Genomic DNA, 6877 nt, shown 5'->3' with positions numbered 1-6877 from the left:
AAGTGAGAAGTTGAAAGAGCTTGGGGCTGGGAGACAGAGGACCTGGGTTCTAATTTAGGCTTGCCTGCTGTGTAACCTTGGGCAAATTACTTAACTTCTCTGGGCCTCAGTTTCCTCAGCAGCAACTAATAGGCCTCTGACGGCATCACGTTGCTTCTACTGGTCCTTGCATGGACACTGACAGCTTGTCTACTGAGAATAGCAGCTTTTAACTCAAATAGTTCCACTGATTCAATCAACACCTGCTTAAGTGGCTCTCTTTGGCTGGGAGTTCTATGGCCAGAGGCAAACTGATATTTTGTGTCCAAACGGGGTTGAGGAAGCAGAACAGCTGCACGGTAAAGTAGAGAGGAGAGAGGGAAAAGGGAGGGTTGCTTTATAAATGTTCTTTACACAGTTACTCCACCATTTGCTTCTGTAATATTTCACCTGTGACATCATCACTTAACACCGTGTGCCCAGAGAATCGGGTGTGACATCACGGGAATCTCCTTGTCACCACATGTCTGCTGTGTGACCTTGGGCAAGTCGCTTCACTTCTCTGTTCCCCAGTTAACTCATCTGTAAAGTGGGGATGAAGGTTGTGAGCCCTATCTGGGACAGAGACTGTGTCCCAATTATCTTGTACCTACCCCACCGCTTAGAACAGTGCCTGGCACATAGTAAGCGCTTAACAAACACCAATCAATCAGATTGTCCAGAAGTGACAATGGGTTGGACACAGTCCCTGTCCCGCACAGGGCTCACAACCTTAATCCCCATTGTACAGATGAGGTAACTGTGGTACAGAGAAGTGAATTGACTTGCCCAAGGTCTCCCAGCAGGCTGGATTAGAACCCAGGTCCTCTTGACTCCTGGGCCTTGCTCTTTCTGCTAGGTCATGTTGAATGGGAATTTTTCCCAAAATGGAGCAAGGTTCAAACAGATCCAATTTAGATGAAGTTGTTGAGAGGGGGCCTAGAGAGGGGACAGCATAGAGGGTGGTGGCCTTAAGCTACTTTTCATTCATTCAATCATATTTATCAAGTGCTTACTGTGTACAAAGCACTTGGGAAAGTACAATACAGCAATAAAGAATGACAGTACCTGCCCATATCAAGCTCACAGGCCTGGAGCCGAGGGCTGGGGGCTGGGGGAGACAGACATCAATACAAATAGACATCAATATAAATAAAATTACAGATATATACATAAGTGCTGTGGGGCAGGGAGAGGAGGAAAGCACCAAGGGAGTGAGTTAGGGAGATGCGGGGTTTAGTCAGGGAAGGCCTCATGGAGGAGATCATCATCAATCGTATTTTTTGAGCACTTACTATGTGCAGAACACTGTACTAAGCGCTTGGGAAGTACAAATTGGCAACATATAGAGACAGTCCCTACCCAACAGTGGGCTCACAGTCTAAAAGGGGGAGATAGAGAACAAAACCAAACATACTAACAAAATAAAATAAATAGAATAGACATGTACAAGTAAAATAAATAAATAAATAGAGTAATAAATATGTACAAACATATATACATATATACAGGTGCTGTGGGGAAGGGAAGGAGGTAAGACGGGGGGGATGGAGACGGGGATGAGGGGGAGAGGAAGGAAGGGGCTCAGTCTGGGAAGGCCTCCTGGAGGAGGTGAGCTCCCAGATGTGCCTTCAGTAAGGCTTTAAGGAGGGGGAAAGTAATTAGGCAGATTTGAGAAGGGAGGGCATTCCAGGCCAGAGGCAGGACGTGGGTCCCGGGTCGGCGGTGGGATAGGAGAGATGGAGTCACAGTGAGAAGGTTAGCACCAGATGAGTGAAGTGTACAGGCTGGGTTGTGTAAGGAGAGAAGTGAGATGAGGTAGGAGGGGGTGATGGAGCTACTTGTAGGCAGGTATCATGTCTACCAGCTCTGTTGCCTTCTATGCTCCCAAGTGCTCCCAAATACAGTGCTCTGCGCACAGGAAGCGTTCTATAAAGACCACTGATTGAGCTGTTTGGATGCAGTACCGGTGCCACAGAGGGAGAAGGGACAGGGATGATATGAGCAGAAGGTGGGGTGAATCTTTGCAGAGTCAGTGGCCTTGGGGAATAAGCTTGGGGAGAAGCAGCATGGCCTAGTTTACTGAGCACAGGCCTGGGAGTAAGAAGGCTGTGGGTTCTAATCCCAGCTCTACCACTTTTTTTAAAATAGCATTTATTAAGCACTTACTATGTGCGAAGCACTGTTCTGAGCGCTGGGGTGGTTACAAGGTGATCAGGTTGTCCCACAGGGGGTTCACAGTCTTATACTGTGAGCCCACTCCCTTAGACTGTGAGCCCACTGTTGGGTAGGGACTGTCTCTATATGTTGCCAACTTGTACTTCCCAAGCACTTAGTACAGTACTCTGCACACAGTAAGCGCTCAATAAATACGATTGATTGATTGATTGATCCCCATTTTACAGATGAGGTAACTGAGGCACAGAGAAGTTGAGTGACTTGCCCAAAGTCACACAGCTGACAATTGGCAGAGCTGGGATTTGAACCCATGACCTCTGACTCCAAAGCCCAGGCTCTTTCCACTGAGCCACGCTGCTTCTCTACCACTTGTCTGCTCTATGACCTTAGGAAAGTCACTTCACTTCTCAGTTACCTCACCTTTAAAATGGACATTGAAACTGTGAGCCCCATGTGGGACAAGGACTGTATCTAACCTTATTTGCTTGTGCTCACCCCAGCGCTTAGTATACTGCCTGTTGCATAGTAAGCACTTAATACCATAATTATAATTATTATTAATTATAATATAATAAAATTATATTTGACATAGTGTCAAGCACTGATCTAAGCACTGGGATTGAGTTATTCATTCATTGTCACGTTTATTGAGTGCTTACTGTGTGTAAAGCACTGTACTAAGCACTTGGGAGAGTACAATATAACAAAAAGACGCATTCCCTGCCCACAGCGAGCTCACAGTCTAAAACAAGCTCAAGGACACAGTCCCTGTCCCACATGGAGCTCACAGTCTAATTAGGAGGGAGTAGGATTGAATCCCCATTTCACAGTGGAAGAAACTGAGATCCAAAGAGGTGAAGTGACTTGCCCAAGGTCACACAGCAAGCAATTGACAGAGCAGGATTAGAACCCAGGTCCTCTGACTCACAGACTCATGCTCTTTCCACTAGGCCACTCTGGGAAAGCAGTCTCAGCCCTGCCTCTAGACTATAAGCTCCATGTGGGCAGGGAACGTATTTATTGTCGTATTGTACTCCCAGGGACAACGTATGGATCCGAAAGCTGGATAGTGAGAAAACAGGATAGAAAGAACATCGATTCTTTTGAAATGTGGTGTTGGAGAAGGCTTTTGCGATTACCGTGGACTGCCCGCAAAACAAACAAATTGATTTTAGAGGAAATTAAACCAAAGTGGTCTCTGGAAGGCTAAATGACTCGACTTAGATTAGCATATTTTGGACGCATAGTCAGGACTAATTCTCTGGAGAAGACACTAATGCTAGGAAAAGTCCAGGGAAAACGTGGAAGAGACAGACCGGCAGCTAGATGGGTAGAGACTGTAATAACGATAATGGAAGAACCATTCGAAAGGTTGCAGATTATGGCAGATGACAGGACGTTCTGGAGAACATAGTCGCTATGAATGAGAAACAACTAGTAAGCACTTAATAGTAACTCTTCCGAGAGCTTAGTACAGTGCCCTGCATGCAATAAGCGCTCAATAAATACTACTGAATCAATGCCGCAGTGTCCCCACACAAACCCTGCGATACAGTCTCCTCTCCGCTCCCCTCCTTCCCCTCCTCATAGCTGGAGTGGCACCGAGTTGAATGAGTTCCTTTAAAGCGGGTTTAAGACTCATTAGAGATTGATTAGATTGATTAGGAGCCACCAACAACTTCTGCTGCCTCCCCAATTCCTGCAGTTGACATCAAAGGTCCGTGGAGAAAACCCCCAGCCCTATCAGATGCAGGAAGGATTTAAAACTCGGCAAGGTTTAACCCCATCCCTAATGGCCTTCTGCATTGTGTCTCTAATCCTCAAGGCCCCAAGGGCGTTTGGCTTGTACTAGTGTTTTTTCTCATCAGAGCTCAGTGGACTCATTTGATTTGTACCTGCAGAAGCCCAGATGAGGGCTGCAGATTAGTATCATATATTAATTTATTCATCCACTCGATTGTATTGAGCACTTACTGCGATCAGAGCACTGTGCTAAGTGCTTGGGAGAGTACAATATAATAATAGACACATTCCCTGCCCACTACAAGTTTACGGTCTAGAAGGGGAGTCAGACATTAATATAAATAATTTATAGATATTTATCGAAGTGCTGTGGGGCTGGGAGGGGGATGAATAAAGGGAGCAAGTCAGGGTAACGCGGTAGGGAGGAGGAGAAGAGGAAAGGGAGGCTTAGTCAGGGAAGGCCTCTTGAAGGTTTCAAAAAGACTTTGAAGGGGGAAAAGTCATTTTCTGTTGGATTTGAGGAAGGAGGGTGTTCCAAGCCAAAGGGAGGATGTGGTCGAGGGGTGGGCAGCAGGATAGTCAAGATTGAGGTACACTGAGAAGGTTAATATTAGAGAAGTTTGCGGGCTGGGTTGTAATAGGAGAATAGCGAGGTGATGTGGGAGGGAGCAAGGTGATTGAGTACTTTAAAGCCAATAGTGAGGAGTTTTTGTTTGATGTGGAGGTGGATGGGCAACCACTGGAATTTCTTAAGGAATGGGAAAATACATCCTGAAAGTTTTTATTGAAAAATGATCCAGGCAGCAGAGTGAAGTATGGACTGGAGTGGGGAGAGACAGGAGGCTGATAGAGGAATCAAGGCTGGAGAGGATAAGGGATTGTATAGATGAGACCTTAAGGGTTTGTTCCCTCCCAGAACTCAGCAGCTTGCAGATGGGCCTGGTAACATCTGTTCAGGAGAGGGTTAGAAAGCCATTCTAGCAGTGAGAACTTCTGAATTCCCTTCCCTGTCATTAAGCAGCTGCTTTGTCAGGTCTGACTTCTGACTCTATGTCTTGAGAAAGCAAATGACAATTGGACTCGGATGTCTCAGGAAGAAATGGTCCTAGCCTTAATTGTGAGACTGGACTTAAGCTTGATAGGGGGAGCCCGAACTGCATCTTGTTGTAGCAGCAGTGGAAAGAGCACAGGCCTGGGAGTTGGAGGACCCGAGTTCTAATCCTTCCTCCAACATTTGCCTGCTGTGTGACCTTGGGCAAATCACTTCTCTGTGCCTCAGTCAGTCGTATTTATTGAGCACTTACTGCATGCAGATCACTAAGCATTTGGGAGAGTACAGCCTCCTTACTGACCTCCCAGCCTCCCGTATCTCCCCAGTCCATACTTTACTCTGCTGCCCGGATCCTTTTTCTACAAAAATGTTCAGGACATGTCATCCCACTCCTCAAAACACTCCAGTGGTTGCCCATCCATCTCAACATCAAACAAAATCTCCTCGCTATTGGCTTTAAAACACTCAATCAACCTTGCCCCCTCCTATCTCACCTCACTACTCTCTTTTTACAATCCAGCCCTCACACTTCTCTTTAATGCTAACCTTCTCCCTGTACCTCAATCTCATCTATCTTGCTGATGATCCCTTGCCCACATCCTCCACTTCTGGCTTGGAATGCCCTCCCTCCTCAAATCTGACAATGACTGTCCCCACCTTCAAAGCCTTTTCGAAGGCACGTCTCCTCCAAGAGGCCTTCCCAGACTAAGCCCCACTTTTCCTCATCTCCCATTCCCTTCTGTGTCTCCCTGACTTGCTCCCTTGGTTCTTTCCCTCCTCCCAGCCCCACAGCACTTATGTACATATCTGTCATTTATTTACCTGTATTGATATCTGCCTCCCCAACTCTAGACTGAAGCTCATTATGGGCAGGGAATATGTCTGTTTATTGTTGTACTATACTCTCCCAAGCACTTAGTACAGTGCTCTGTACACAGTAAGTGCCCAATAAATATGAATGAATTAATTAATACAATATAACAGATACATTCCCTTCCCGTCAACGAGCTCACAGTCTAGAGGGGGGATCTCTGCCTCAGTTCCTGCATCTGCAAAATAGAAATTCAATACCCGTTCTTCTTGTTATTATTATAATATTACGGCTTCAATACCAGGAGGCTGACTATTCCAAAATGCTATTCCTTGTCATCTTTCTTGTGCCATTTGTTACTGAGAATAGCCCAGTTCAGGCTTCTTGATCAGTTCTACCAGAACACAGATGTGGCATCTGTATACGGTAACACCCTGTTAAACTTTTCAGCTCTCTGGAGCCTGATACAGTGTGACTTCTATATTCCTTTCTACAAGTCTCCCAAAGAATCAATCCATCAGTGGTATTTATTGAGTGCTTAATATGTGAAGAGCACTGAGCTAAGCACTTGGGAGAGTACAGTACAACAGAATTGAGAAGAAGCCTGGCCTAATGGAAGGAGCATGGACTTGGGAGTCTTAAGGACCTGGGTTCTAATTCCAGCTCTGCTGCTTATACTTCTCTGTGCCTCAGTTCCCTCAGCTGTAAAATGTAGATTATGATTGTGAGCCCCATGTGGAACAAAGACTGTGTCCAATCTGATTACCTTGTACCTACCCCCATGCTTAGAACAGTGCCTGGCATATAGTAAGCGCTTAACAAATACCAGGACAAAAAATTAGCACATATGTTCCCTTCCCACAGTGAGCTTATAGTCAAGAATGTCCTGGCCTTCTTGAGCTGATTTTTCCACTTTTCCATCATTGGGTCAGTGTGCTATCTAGGGATGATAATTCTGCTATCATATTTAGGGCCGTATTGTCAATATAAATTTTTGGTTGCATGCATGTTAGACTTCCCCGCTCCAGCTGATAAACAGTACCACTTTCTTTAGATTTATCGTCAGACTATTAATG

The sequence above is a fragment of the Tachyglossus aculeatus genome, chromosome 10 (genome assembly GCF_015852505.1).
Source record: "Tachyglossus aculeatus isolate mTacAcu1 chromosome 10, mTacAcu1.pri, whole genome shotgun sequence".
NCBI lineage: Eukaryota > Metazoa > Chordata > Mammalia > Monotremata > Tachyglossidae > Tachyglossus > Tachyglossus aculeatus.
Note: the sequence above shows the minus strand (reverse complement) of the source record.